The sequence below is a fragment of the Rutidosis leptorrhynchoides genome, chromosome 3, assembly GCF_046630445.1.
Source record: "Rutidosis leptorrhynchoides isolate AG116_Rl617_1_P2 chromosome 3, CSIRO_AGI_Rlap_v1, whole genome shotgun sequence".
NCBI lineage: Eukaryota > Viridiplantae > Streptophyta > Magnoliopsida > Asterales > Asteraceae > Rutidosis > Rutidosis leptorrhynchoides.
The window spans coordinates 127,511,539-127,524,900 of NC_092335.1; the positions used below are offsets into that span (position 1 = coordinate 127,511,539).

The window sequence follows — 13,362 nt, forward strand, 5'->3', positions numbered from 1 at the left end:
AGGGTGTCTGTTCCCTAATTCTTAGATTACCAGACTTAATAAAAAGGGGCATATTCGATTTCGATAATTCAACCATAGAATGTAGTTTCACGTACTTGTGTCTATTTTGTAAATCATTTATAAAACCTGCATGTATTCTCATCCCAAAAATATTAGATTTTAAAAGTGGGACTATAACTCACTTTCACAGATTTTTACTTCGTCGGGAAGTAAGACTTGGCCACTGGTTGATTCACGAACCTATAACAATATATACATATATATCAAAGTATGTTCAAAATATATTTACAACACTTTTAATATATTTTGATGTTTTAAGTTTATTAAGTCAGCTGTCCTCGTTAGTAACCTACAACTAGTTGTCCACAGTTAGATGTACAGAAATAAATCGATAAATATTATCTTGAATCAATCCACGACCCAGTGTATACGTATCTCAGTATTGATCACAACTCAAACTATATATATTTTGGAATCAACCTCAACCCTGTATAGCTAACTCCAACATTCACATATAGAGTGTCTATGGTTGTTCCGAAATATATATAGATGTGTCGACATGATAGGTCGAAACATTGTATACGTGTCTATGGTATCTCAAGATTACATAATATATAATACAAGTTGATTAAGTTATGGTTGGAATAGATTTGTTACCAATTTTCACGTAGCTAAAATGAGAAAAATTATCCAATCTTGTTTTACCCATAACTTCTTCATTTTAAATCCGTTTTGAGTGAATCAAATTGCTATGGTTTCATATTGAACTCTAGTTTATGAATCTAAACAAAAAAAGTATAGGTTTCTAGTCGGAAAAATAAGTTACAAGTCGTTTTTGTAAAGGTAGTCATTTCAGTCGAAAGAACGACGTCTAGATGACCATTTTAGAAAACATACTTCCACTTTGAGTTTAACCATAATTTTTGGATATAGTTTCATGTTCATAATAAAAATCATTTTCTCAGAATAACAACTTTTAAATCAAAGTTTATCATAGTTTTTAATTAACTAACCCAAAACAGCCCGCGGTGTTACTACGACGGCGTAAATCCGGTTTTACGGTGTTTTTCGTGTTTCCAGGTTTTAAATCATTAAGTTAGCATATCATATAGATATAGAACATGTGTTTAGTTGATTTTAAAAGTCAAGTTAGAAGGATTAACTTTTGTTTGCGAACAAGTTTAGAATTAACTAAACTATGTTCTAGTGATTACAAGTTTAAACCTTCGAATAAGATAGCTTTATATGTATGAATCGAATGATGTTATGAACATCATTACTACCTCAAGTTCCTTGGATGAACCTACTGGAAAAGAGAAAAATGGATCTAGCTTCAATGGATCCTTGGATGGCTCAAAGTTCTTGAAGCAAAATCATGACACGAAAACAAGTTCAAGTAAGATCATCACTTGAAATAAGATTGTTATAGTTATAGAAATTGAACCAAAGTTTGAATATGATTATTACCTTGTATTAGAATGATAACCTACTGTAAGAAACAAAGATTTCTTGAGGTTGGATGATCACCTTACAAGATTGGAAGTGAGCTAGCAAACTTGAAAGTATTCTTGATTTTATGAAACTAGAACTTTTGGAATTTATGAAGAACACTTAGAACTTGAAGATAGAACTTGAGAGAGTTCAATTAGATGAAGAAAATTGAAGAATGAAAGTGTTTGTAGGTGTTTTTGGTCGTTGGTGTATGGATTAGATATAAAGGATATGTAATTTTGTTTTCATGTAAATAAGTCATGAATGATTACTCATATTTTTGTAATCTTATGAGATATTTCATGCTAGTTGCCAAATGATGGTTCCCACATGTGTTAGGTGACTCACATGGGCTGCTAAGAGCTGATCATTGGAGTGTATATACCAATAGTACATACATCTAAAAGCTGTGTATTGTACGAGTACGAATACGGGTGCATACGAGTAGAATTGTTGATGAAACTGAACGAGAATGTAATTGTAAGCATTTTTGTTAAGTAGAAGTATTTTGATAAGTGTATTGAAGTCTTTCAAAAGTGTATAAATACATATTAAAACACTACATGTATATACATTTTAACTGAGTCGTTAAGTCATCGTTAGTCGTTACATGTAAGTGTTGTTTTGAAACCTTTAGGTTAACGATCTTGTTAAATGTTGTTAACCCAATGTTTATAATAACAAAAGAGATTTTAAATTATTATATTATCATGATATTATGATGTACGAATATCTCTTAATATGATATATATACATTAAATGTCGTTACAACGATAAACGTTACATATATGTCTCGTTTCAAAATCATTAAGTTAGTAGTCTTGTTTTTACATATGTAGTTCACTGTTAATATAATTAATGATATGTTTACTTATCATAATATCATGTTAACTATATATATAACCATATATATGTCATCATATAGTTTTTTTACAAGTTTTAACGTTCGTGAATCACCGGTCAACTTGGGTGGTCAATTGTCTATATGAAACCTATTTCAGTTAATCAAGTCTTAACAAGTTTGATTGCTTAACATGTTGGAAACATTTAATCATGTAAACATCAATCTCAATTAATATATATAAACATGGAAAAGTTCGGGTCACTACATCCATAGCTATAACTCATAATTTTCTTAGCTCTATCCCGCTCGAAAAATCCATTTTGAAAACATTTGGACATAACCTCGTCGTAGTATTTTATGTATAATACTAATAATTATTATACTACTGATAATAATAATAAGATTAATAATAATAATAATAATAATAATAATAATAATAATAATAATAATAATAATAATAATAATAATAATAAATATAAATATAAATATAAGAGTGTGAGAGAGAGATGGATGGAATGCATCAAAAATCAGAAACGGTCGAGCTTTTATGCATGTTTGCTGAATCTGATGCCCATGCAATCGCATGGGCTTTCAGTGCAAATGCCATGCGATCGCATGGCCTGTCTGGACAGCTCACTTTCGTTTGTTTTCTTGCTTGTCGACATATTATTTAATTATATATATAATATATTTAATTTATATAATTAATTATATATTATATTAAATTCACATGCATAGTTGACTTGTAATTTTTGTTCCGATAAGTTGTACATCATCACTCGACTTATGTCCCGGTTCCGGTTTTTCGAACGTCCTTTCGTACGCTGAGAAAACTTGTACATTACGTTTCGCGACTCGTACCTTTGTCAAAATATAGTCTTAAATTGTTCATAAACTATACCACTCAAAGTATATCTTAAACTTTCGAGTATTTTGGTCATTTACTTCTATAAATCATCGTCTTGCTATTTGTTAATATATATATAATAACAATTCGTTTTTATGACCAAGTGAATATTATATTTTATCGTATTGTTAAATATATATTTTCAATATTAATAAAAACGTTTTAAAATACATATCGCAAGTTATTCATATATCTAATTCCAACAGTTAATATTCCTTATTATTGTATGTCTCCAAATTACGTTATTTAAACAAACACTTGACCATTTATTTCGAATACCATTAAAAAGGAATAATTTCTCAAATAAGTGTGGACCTTACAACAGAGACCCATAACAATATCATAATCATTAAGAGACCTAATAAATATCTTTTAATTCAATCGTTTGGCATAATATTTTAACTTCGTAGTGGAATATATCAATCAGATAATCAAACCAATAAGTTTAATGCACAATATCATTTACTTAACACTTTGTTACGTTTTCAAGTTATAGTATATGTATCTATTTACATATAATTGTTCGCGAATCATTGAGAACAATCGAAGGGTAACTGAATAGTTCAAGAATTTTAGGATTCAACTTCATAGACTTTGCTTATCGTGTCGGAAACGTTAAAGATTAAGTTTAAATTTGGTCAGAAATTTCCGGGTCATCACAATATCTCTTGTAATTAGGAGATTAAACTCACAAACTCTCTATTATTTTCTTTAGTATATAAGAAAGAAAGAAATGATTTGGTACATCTTGAAGAGCTTGCAAAGCTCTGTATTTATACTACTCAGAATTGTAGTTGTTGAGAGTTAGGCATGAGGAAACTGACCACACCTACCATCTTTTACCAACCATTCACCAACTCCCGTTTAATTATTCAACAGTATATTATACGAGTTGTTTTCAATATGAAAACAAAGAGATACTGGTTATCATCATCATCACCAACTAAGTCCATTTAAATCAAACTGCTTTCTTCACGAAGTACCATCATTTTCGTCACGTGCATTTAAGTCTAGCTTCTGTTCGTAATTCGGCAACCAAAACTTTTGTCCCATATCCACATTCTCCGATTTAACAACATTCTGGTTTAGCTGGCTTTGTTCATAATTTGCATTACATTCACCGATACTCATCGACAAATCACTCGAAGAAAGATTAAGCGTCTTGTTTCTTTTCATCTCATCACACAATGCATTTTCTGGTTCATTTTCGGCCTTCTTTGACTTTAACAAGTTCAAACCAACCATTTGTTGACCTTCACTATATGTCAAACAACTGTCTATTGAGTTACATGTTGGTTGGTTACTGTTTGTTCCTGAAAACGCGGAATTAAAACGCTGTGTGCTTACTTTAGATACTAATTCAGATAGTTGTACTTTAGGGGCTTCTAATCCCGCTTCACCCAAATTTTTCCTTCCAACTGTTTCTTGTGCCTTTTCTAAAACGGACTGCAAATACTTTCCTTGCGCTTCTATTCGAAGCTGTAAATGCCTTTGTACCTGTTTCAACACATATAATTTAAGATGTTTGTTCTTGTTTTATTCAATATTCTATTATGTTTTAGTATTAGTATAATATAGTAGCATGCATCTTTAAAGTGTTGCAAATGATTATACCTCAAGTTGTTCATGTAACCCTCTCTGAACTTCGATTTGCATATGTAGTACTTCATTTATTTGTAGGTTCTTGCACGCATCGTGAGATCAAGTATTTTAGGAGAACTTATAAGTAGAAATTAGCAAACATATTAACAGTGGCGAAACCAGAATTTATTTTCACCAGGGGTAAAATAATAAAATTAAAACTGTAGCAAGTTTTTTGGGCAAAATATGGAGGCTTTGGGGCAAAAATTAGAGGTTTTTACACAAAATATGGAGGTTCTTGGACAAAATTTGAAGGTTTGTGGGCAAAATTCGAAGGTTTTGGGTAAAATATGTAGGTTTTGGGGCAAAAAAAGAAAATCCACCGGGGGAAAAGACGAAAAATCCAAAATTTTAACACTGAAAAATGCAAATCCACCGGGGGCGGGCGCCCCTTTGTGAAGACCCGTCCTAATCCATCCGGACGAAGTCCATATTGATTATAAACGATTCATAATAGTTGATTACATCGCGAGGTACTTGACCTCTAAATGATACATTTTACAAACATTGCATTCGTTTTTAAAAGATAAACTTTAGATAACATGCATACCATTTCGTAATATATCTTACTATAATTGACTTAATAATAATAATCTTGATGAACTCAACGACTCGAATGCAACGTCTTTTGAAATATGTCATGAATGACTCCAAGTAATATCTCTAAGATGAGCAAATGCACAGCGGAAGATTTCTTTCATACCTGAGAATAAACATGCTTGTGTCAACCAAAAGGTTGGTGAGTTCATTAGTTTATAGTAATCATTTCATTTTCATCATTTTAATAGACCACAAGATTTTCATTTCTCGTAAACATACGTCCCATGCATAGAGACAAAAATAATCATTCATATGGATTGAACACCTGGTAACCGACATTCACAATATGCATATAAGAATATCCCCATCATTCCGGGATCCTCCTTCGGACATGATATAAATTTCGAAGTACTAAAGCATCCGGTACTTTGGATGGGGCTTGTTGGGTCCGATAGATCTATCTTTAGAGTTCGCGTCAATTAGGGTATCTGTTCCCTAATTCTTAGATTACCAGACTTAATAAAAAGGGGCATATTCGATTTCGATCATTCAACCATATAATGTAGTTTCAATTACTTGTGTCTATTTCGTAAAACAGTTATAAAAACAGCGCATGTATTCTCAGTCCCAAAAATATATATTGCGAAAGCATTTAAAAAGGGAATAATGAAACTCACCATACTGTATTTTGTAGTAAAAATACATATAATATCATTGAACAAGTATAGGGTTGGCCTCGGATTCACGAACCTATATCATGTATATATATTAACACATATCACATTTAATCGACTAAGTTTATTTATATTATATAATGTATTAAGATTAATATCTTTATATATATAGGATTATATTAAGATATGTTTTTATATAACTACTACTTTATTTGATAAAATAGTATTTATAATTGAAAGTTGTAATATTTTTATAAAAATAAGGATACTAATAATAATAATAAATAATGTTAGTGTTAGTAAAAAAAATGATGATAATAATATATAAAATTCTTGATAATGATAATATTAATAATAATAATAATAATAATAATAATAATAATAATAATAATAATAATAATAATAATAATAATAATAATAATAATAATAATAATTTTACTAATAATGTTAATCTTAGTAAGATGATAATTTTTAATTAATAATAATGATAATAATAATAATAATAATAATAATAATAATAATAATAATAATAATAATAATAATAATAATAATAATAATAATAATAATTGAGATAAAAATAAAATGTATACCCTTTTCTAAAAAAAAGAGTTGCCATTAACGGGACTCGAACACGCGACCTCTCGTTCCCCAACATTCCCTTCTAACCATCTCGCCATATCCATTTTTCTGAATTATAGGGTATCCCAAATGTATATAACCCATTCTATCTGATTTTATTTCTTCTCCTCATTCGAACACAATTAGTAATCAAAGCTGCGAATAGTAATAATTTTAAAGGCCCATGTGAGACTCGACCCAACAGCAGGTTTTCGGCCCAACAGCAGACCAATTAGCAGTCCAGTCGAATAAAAAAATATATATATATATATACATTTGTCCTGACTGAGGATCGAACCCTGGTCCTCTCGTCCAACGCCCACCCCCCTAACCATTACTCCACTCATTCTTTTCTGTTTCAAATTAGCAACTAATCTACTTAAGTAGTTTATTCGTCGGACATCACCATCATAATAACATCATCAACTTAATATGTCTTTACCATCATTTATCATAACATAGATTCACGGTTCATCATCTTCAATCTAATATCTTCATCATCAACGTTAGTTCTCATAACAATCAAGATCAACATTAATATCATAATCATAATCTTAACATAATCATAATTATAATTATAAATATAATCATATTTACAATCATAATTATAAAGATAAGCATGATCATAACATCATTTCGTTGTCTTCACCATCTCGGCATCATTTACTTTCATATCATCATCGATCAACTGTTCCACCCACCACACTACTCTACGGCCCAACATAAAATATATATAAAAAAAAAAAAAACTCGGCTCCCAAAAAAAAAAGAATGGACCCAGGCTTAAATACAAACGCGTGATGTATTTATAAATTGGCAAGCAAAAGTCTCAGATTACCAACTCCACAATCATGGTCCATATACAAAGCAAACAAAAAGAATATGGTTTCTTTTCTCTTCATGTGGTCCCGATCCCATGACAAACTAGCGAAATAAAAAAAAAACAAGTGGGGAGAAATGCTGTCGGCCAAACACAAAAGAAAGAGCACTCACAATTTTCTCATTTATTTTATAACAATGTCACCATCCTTGTTATTTTAATAGAAGTAGAAATGGCAGTAGTCTTCTATTAATGGTGCTCGAATTGAAACAGCAAAGCAGTAGCAATACGCGTCCAAATGGTTTCGTTTTAGTAGCTGTTGGCCTAAGAGAAAGAAAACGTACAGTGGAAATTTTGAAACGCCATTAACGAGTGCATGCCGCAGGTTCCCCCTTTTAGTAATATTGTGTTATTAGGTGGTTGATCGACGAGACTAAAAAATAATAATGAAGCCATAATAGAAGGTTGGGTTAATGATTTTTGAACAATATTACATGGTTTATAGTTTTGTGGTGTGTTTGAAGATGGGTGGTGGTTCGTTGATTGTAAGAACCGAAGGTGAAGATGTGTGAGGTGGTGCTAACTGGTAAGGTGATTGTGATGAAAGTTGTCTTAGTGGTCTTCAATCACCTGCAACCCTCATATGGGTTTCGATAGCATAGAAAACAGAAATAGTGTTGGTGACCTTCGGGTGGTTGCCGGTGTATATTGTTATGGTAAAAAAAAAATATAACAATGAAGCTTGATCCTTTATCTGATTCGTATGTATGTATATGTTACATGTTCACATTCTTTAAGTTGAAATGAAAGGGGGACAAACTCTAATTAAGTACAGTAATAACTCAAATGATTTCTCAATTAACCACACTAAGTCTTCACTTGATTCACGGATGTACAGAGGAAGGAAAAAAAAATTATAAAAATTGGAAAGGGATATATGACAGTTCATATTCACGTAATTTATGTCCTTATAAATTATTTTGATTAATAATAATTACTAAATATAATTATAATAATAATAATACTCTATAACAAATTAAATGTATCTAAAATAATAATATAGCTAATACTAATTTTAGTATTATTATTAATATAAATTTTATTATTAATAATAGTGTAAGTAATGATATTATTAGTATAACAATTTATATTTACATCTATTTTCATCATAATGTAAATGATACTATTGTAGATCTTAATATTGACAATAAAAATATTATTACTATAACAATTATAGTTTAATTTATAATTACATTTATTATAACAGATATTAACATTACCTGTTATTAATTACATGATATATATAATACTAATATTAATACTTAATGTCAATACTTAATAATAATAATTCTTAGTTCAATTGATTAAATATTGTTATTTCCAATTATTATATTTATTTACCTTTATATATGTATACACCTGTACATATTTATTTACAAATAATTTGTTCGTGAATCGTCGGGAGTGGTCAAAGTCAAATGATTTCATAAAATAGTTCAGAATTTTTGAGATTCAGTTTAATAGCCTTTGCTTATCATGTCGAGACCATATAAAGATTAAGTTTAAATTTGGTCGAAAATTTCCGGGTCATCACACCCTTGCCCCCAAATAAAAATGCCCCTGCATATTTGATAGTGCTCCAAATGAACATATATTTAGGCACAATATCCTTCCAATATGTAAAGTTTTCAGTTGCAATTGTTCTATTTTCATGTAATAATCGTTTAAATTAAATAAGTGCGAAGACAAAAGAAGAAAACGACGATTAGAAGACGCAAATGACCAAAAAGCTAAAACGTACAAGTTACAATTCAAGTGGTTCAATTTATTGATGAGAAACGTCTAAAAATTACAAGAGTACAAGTCGCGAAACGCAAAGTACAAGATATCTAAGCGTACGAAAGGACGTTCGAAAATCCGGAACCGAGACATGAACCGAGCATCAATGCGCGAGTCAACGGAGCTAAAATTACAAGTCAACTATGCACAAGAATATAATATAATATATATATAATTATATAAATTATATATATATATTATATATATTTATTAATTATGTCGACGAGCAAATGACCAAAAATTGGTGAGCTAAAATCCGAAGCTCCGCACTCGCGGAGCTGTAAGGAACAAAAGTACCGCACTCGCGGAGCAGCCAAAGTCAGAAATCTCCTAAAAAAGGCACGAGCTTCTGCCGAATCCAATATCCCTTATCTATCTATCTCTGATCAATATATATATATATATATATATATATATATATATATATATATATATATTTATTTATTTAATATTAAGTTTAATTTAACTTTAATAATAATTTGGGTTATTGTAACGAATGTTTTACGGGTTTTAAAGCCGGAACTCTGTCCGTGTAATGCTACACGATAAATAATCACTCTAAGCTATGTTCTTCCTTTTTAAACTAATGTATCGTAACTAAGTTATTATTATGCTTATTTGAGTCGAAGTGATCGTGATGTTGGACTAAATATTTTAGATGGGGTTATTGAATTTTGTACCATAATTCGGGTTTGGACAAAAGACCGACACTTGTGAACATTGGAGTATTGACTATTAATAGGTAGGGGGTATTGTCTAATTGAATGACAACTCATTGGAACCTGTCGAACCTATCTTCAAATTAGTTAATCTAATAATTATTAAATTGATTACGAATGTCCTATTTAGTGACGTTTATACGACATCATTTACAATCATTTAATTAATCAATTGGATTGGGTAATTGATTATTCATTTTGGCCAAGTAGATAAATTAATATATCAACTAATTAAAACAGGGGTGGATTACATACAAGGGTAATTGGTGTAATTGCTAACAAAGTACTAAAACCTCGGATTACACGCAGTCGATAACCTGGTGTAATTATTAACAAAGTATTAAAACCTTGTTACAGTTTAAATCCCTAATTAGTTAGAATATTTGACTTCGGGAATAAGGTTAATTTGACGAGCATTTTATAATTATGACCGATGGACTATTATGGACAAAACCAGATAGGTATCAAATAAACCAGGACAAAGGACAATTAACCCAGAGAAATAAATTAAAATCAAAACGTCAAACATCATTATTACGGAAGTTTAAATAAGCATAATTCTTTTATCGTATTTCTCATCGTACTTTTAATTACTGTCATTTTATTATTCCCAATTTTATATATCGTCATTGTTATTTATTTTACGCACTTTAATTATCGTCATTTATCTTTACGCTTAATATTTAAAATCGTCAAACCGGTCATTAAACGGTAAAACCCCCTTTTATAATATTACTACCTATATATAATTATATATATTTGTATAAATATAGTTGTTAAAAATATAGTACGTTATCACTAGCTCCCTGTGGAACGAACCGGACTTACTAAAAACTACACTACTCTACGATTAGGTACACTGCCTATAAGTGTTGTAGCAAGGGTTTAGGTATATCCATCCGTAAATTAAATAAAACTTGTGTAATTTCGTCGTATTTCGTAGTAAAAAATATAAATATTTCGTATACACTGCTGCACACATCAATATTAAACACTTCATACTTGTTTATTTGGGGGCCTATGCTTGAATTGTTTTTATGAAATCCATCTGTTTCGTCCATCATGTCTCTTGTTTCCGGGACCAAACCTAAACACGCATACTTATTATATCCTTTTTAGCAAGCAAAATGTTAATTAATGATTTAGATGCTCAAATGTCTTACTGATTTTATTCGTCACACCACCGTTATGTTGCCCCGACAGATTTTTACCGAGACTGTACTTCTGTCAAACAAAAGGTCACATTGTTTATCTTCATGTGTAAATATATTAAAAGATTGATATAAATTATTTAGTTGCATTTTTTTTACCTGAAGATGACTCTTTAGGTGGTACAAAGTGAGCCCTTGAATTCCCATTAGTTTCAAAACTGATTTTGGAGTAGCTTCTGTAACAAACAAGTCAACAAGTCAATAAACTGTAAGACTCCACAAAATACTACAGTACAATACTGGTATAAGGAGTACTAGTTTCATTTCACTAAAAATTAAATAAAAATTAAATTACTATTTGGTCCGCCAAGTTGGTTGACCGCTTCTATGAACCGCTCATGGAGATCAGGTGTCCATTTGAGTCTAGGCTTCGCATCTGTCGAAAGAACAAGTCCAGAGTTGTTTCCACCTTGCATATACATGTGTCTTTCTGGTGTTATCGTCATTTTGTTATTTTCTTGTAGTCGATTATATATATATCTTCAATAAAGAAGAAAAAGCGACAAATTGTGGAAAGTCGATTTTTCTCCTGCCAAGCTTGAATCTTGATGTTTTCTCAGCTCTTATCTATATCATATGTTTATATTTATTTGACCATCTCGTTGTTTGCTATGCGCTGCCTTTTATAATGTAAGCATAGAATCTTTGAAAGAGCCTTAGAAAGATATAGCACATTTTCTTTTTGGGTTTTTTTTTCATTGCATCATCACTAAGTTTCTATTCTTGGAACAAAAATTCCTTTTGCACTATAAAACACTTAACATCTTACAATATGTAGCCGAATAGATCCACAATTGAAGTGTGCTAAAGTTAACGAATCTTATTCGTGGATTGTCTTACCTAGATCCTAGGGAATCCACTATCACGAACCTTCAAACACACCTTATCTATTTTTCCATTCAAGTTTCTTTGAACTAGATTATTCATTTTTCTCCAAATGGGTGGGTCAGGCACATTGGGTAACCAGGGCATAAGTTGTTGGGAGTGTGAATTGAGTTAAAAAGGGAATCAAGAAAACGAAAAACTGATGCACGGGTTCGAGATCGCGAGTTCAAAACTCGCGACTTTAGTTTCTGTTTGGGACGAGTTTCGCGACCGCGAAACTGGTGAAGGGGTGAAACTCGCGATCGCGAGTTTGGACCTGACGGGAGGACACTTCCAAAAACGCGTTTTCTTATTTGTTAATGTTAAGATACTAATGTTTTTCTAGACTAATCTAGAATTAAAAGTGACATTAGATATTAATTATAAGATATTTTAGAAGAAGTTAACTAGAAGGTGATAGAAGGATAGCTAGACAAAAAAATTAGAAAATTATAGATAAAAATGGAAGTCTCCATTGAAGCCTATAAATAGACTTGATACCTTCCAAATTGTATGTACAAAAACACTAAACACAATTTCAAGTAATAAAAACTCACCTTTCAAATTACATAGTCTTCATATACTTCTTTTACTAATTCATCCCCTCATAACATTAAACTAATATAAACCTAATCATCACATTAAATTAATCTATACCTTTACATTCTCACAAGTGGTATCAAAAGCCATTTTGGGCGTTCGTTCGTGTACATCATGACTACCGTTGGTGCATACAATATTCCCATCCCCATCTTTGATGGCGACAACTATGATTTTTGGAGTATCCGAATGAAGACATATTTTCAAGCACAAAGCTTGTGGGATATTGTCGAAGTCGGGTTTACAACTCCAAAAGACGACGAAACTCTGTCCGCAGAAGATCAAGAAAAATACAACAAAAATGTAGTCAGAAATGCTGCTGCTCTAGGCTACATTCAACAAGCCTTGACACCGTCTATCTTTTCACGAATCATGGGAGCTACGACAGCTAAGGATGCGTGGAAGATCCTTCAGGAAGAATTTCAAGGAAATGTCAAGGTGAGATCCGTCAAACTTCTAACTCTCAGAAGAGATTTTGAAAATTTAAATATGAAAGAGAGCGAGACCGTTAAAGACTACTACTCTAGAATCAAAGAAATAGTAAATCAAATGAGAGCCTATGGAGATAACATAACTGATAAGAGGATCGTAGAA

General features: G+C 31.0%; 1 pseudogene; it reads right to left on the minus strand.

The window, feature by feature from the left end:
• Positions 1–4,178: 4,178 nt before the first annotated feature.
• On the minus strand, positions 4,179–12,920 carry LOC139900368 (myb-related protein 2-like; annotated as a pseudogene).
• Positions 12,921–13,362: the final 442 nt, after the last annotated feature.